Raw genomic sequence first — 3,053 nt, 5'->3', positions numbered from 1 at the left:
ACTTTAACTCGTACGGCTTCAACTATCTTGACGCATATGCTATTACCTTACTGTGTTGCATCAACACACAACCCAAACCCTTATGTGAAGCGTCGCTGAATATTACAAAATTCCCTTGATCATCTGGAAGTACCAACACCGGAGCTGTTACCAACTTCTGTTTTAACTCTTGAAAGCTATTTTCACATTCTGCACTCCATTCAAACTTTTGATTCTTTCTGGTTAACTTGGTCAATGGCGTGGCGATCTTCGAGAAATCCTTGACGAATCTTCTATAGTATCCGGCCAATCCTAGAAAACTTCGCACTTCCGTAGGAGTCTTTGGCCTCTCCCAACTCATAACTGCCTCAATCTTCGCCGGATCCACTTTAACTCCCTCATTTCCAATAACATGCCCCAAAAATTGAACTTCCTTTAACCAAAACTCACATTTGGTAAACTTGGCATACAACTTCTCTTATCGGAGTATCTCCAATGCTATCCAGAGGTGCTGCTTATGTTCTTCTTCCGACTTAGAATAAATAAGGATGTCATCAATAAATACCACGACAAATTTATCCAAATACTTCTTAAATACTCGATTCATCAGATCCATAAATGCGGCCGGAGCGTTGGTCAATCCAAACGGCATTACTAGGAATTCATAATGCCCATATCTGGTCCTAAATGCGGTCTTGGGAATATCTTCTTCCTTGATCTTTAATTGATGGTATCCCGATCTCAAATCAATCTTCGAAAAGCATTTTGCTCCCTTTAACTAATCAAAAAGGTCATCTATCCTTGGTAGCGGGTAGCGGTTCTTGATCGTTACTTTATTCAACTCCCGGTAATCTATGCATAGACGCATACTCCCATCTTTCTTCTTCACAAAGAGAACAGGTGCTCCCCATGGCGACGTACTTGGTCGTATCACTCCCTTATCCAATAATTCTTGTAGCTGGCTCGCCAACTCTTTCATTTCTGCTGGTGCCATCCTATACGGAGCCTTTGAAACTGGTTCCGTGCCTGGAGCAAGGTTGATCTCGAACTCAATTTGTCGATCTGGTGGTAAGCCTAGTAGTTCGTCGGGAAACACATCGGGGAACTCATTAACTACAGGAATATCTTCCATGCTGGGGCTGCCTCTCTCTGAATCCACTACATATGCTAGGAACGACTCACAACCTTTTCTAAGTAACTTCTTAGCCTGAATAATTGTAAGAAATAGTTGCTCTTGCCTCTGCCTTTTAAATACTACCTTTTCTCCACTCTTCGTCTTTAAATACACTCTCTTGGTCTTACAATTTATCTGAGCGCTATTCTCTCCTAACCAATCCATTCCTAAAATTATATCAAACTCTCCCAGCTTGAAGAGTATCAAGTCGGCTGAGAACTTATATCCTGAAATATCAATCTCACATTTTGGACAAAATTGATTCACAGGAATCTTCTCTTGGTTCGCAATTACCACATTTACTACCTCACTCATAACCGTTTTATCACATTGGAGCTTATCAACAAAAGATTCTGATATGAAAGATCTTGTTGCTCCCGAATCAATCAATACTTTAGCTTTGACATTATTGAATAAAAGTGTACCTGCTATCACCTCAGAATTCTGAACAGCATCTTTCATCTTTAGATCAAATGTCCTTGTTGTTGCTTGCGGGGTTGGTGCGGGTGGTGGAGGTAATGCCAATACCTCAGCTGGCACGCTTGCACTGGTACTTGCCACGTTCATCAGAGCTCTGACTGGTCCTGTTGCCTTACACTCCCTAGCCATGTGTCCAGTCTTCCCACACTTGTAACACGTAACTCCTGGCTTCGGCATCTTGCACTCGTTTGCCAAATGTCCCTTCTGATTGCACCTATAACAGGTCATACTCAGCTTATTGCATACTCCAGGGTGCCTTCTTCCACAGTGCTTGCATTCTGGCCTCTGGAACCTGTTTTCTCCAACTTGCCCTTGGCTTGTCTGATTGTTCCCTTTTGATTCTTGCCTTTTGCCAAAATTTCCCTTCCTTTGAAAATTTCCGCCCTTCTGAAAACCAATCCTCTTTACATTCCGATCTTGCGAACTTCCAGCTTCAGACTTTTCTCCATAAAATGGAACCTTCCTCTTCTTGTTATCCCTCTCTTTCCTTGACTGCATCCCATTATTCTCAATCAGAGCAGCTTTCTGTACTACTCCCGCATAAGTTTCAAGCTCAAACATAGCCACCCTATCTCTGATCCAAGGCTCCAATCCTTGCTGAAATTTCTTTGCTTTTTCTTCCTCAGTGCTAGTATACTTTGTCACAAACCTTGACAACTCAGTGAACTTCTTCTCATATTCCAGTACAGTCATGTTCCCTTGCTTTAACTCAAGAAATTTTAGCTCCATCTGATTCTGCATGTACTTAGGGTAATACTTGTCCAGAAATAACTTCTTAAATCTCTCCCAAGAAACCTGCTGAGTGACTTCCATAGCTTTTACTGATTCCCACCAGAAGATGACTTCTCCCTTCAAGAAGTAAGTGGCATACGGCGTCTTCTGATCGTCTCCTAACTGTACCAACTCAAAAGCCCTTTCCATCTCCTTGATCCATGTGTTTGCTATCACTGGATCAGTGGTATCATGAAATACAGGTGGATTCACATTCTGAAAAGCTTTGAAAGTGATAATTTGTCTAGGTGGTACTGGTGGTTCAGGTGGTTGGTGTGGCTCACGGTTATCTTGGTTTTCAATTCGTTGTTGAAGAGTTAGTTGTTGTTGAGCTATAGCATTGGTTTGCTGTTGCAAGGTTTCCAGTAGTCGAAAAATGTTTGGGTCTGTGGTGAAGGTGGTTGTTGGGTTCTTCTTTTTGGGAGGCATGATCCTGAAATAAGAGTTGTGTCATAACAGATATGAATGATAAAATGATTCGAGGGTATCGCATGGCATTCTCATTGACATATGGGGTCAAGTTTAAATTAAGCAGATATGATGATAAAAACATAAAATAACAGTTGAGAGCAAATGGAACAATAGCACATAATTATTGAAATTTTTAAAGGTCACAGTACATAGGATTGGGACATAGTCTGATTCTAGG

Source organism: Apium graveolens, chromosome 11 (genome assembly GCF_009905375.1).
Source record: "Apium graveolens cultivar Ventura chromosome 11, ASM990537v1, whole genome shotgun sequence".
NCBI classification, from domain to species: domain Eukaryota; kingdom Viridiplantae; phylum Streptophyta; class Magnoliopsida; order Apiales; family Apiaceae; genus Apium; species Apium graveolens.
The sequence above is the reverse complement of the archived record's forward strand: the minus strand, read 5'-3'. Positions refer to the sequence as shown.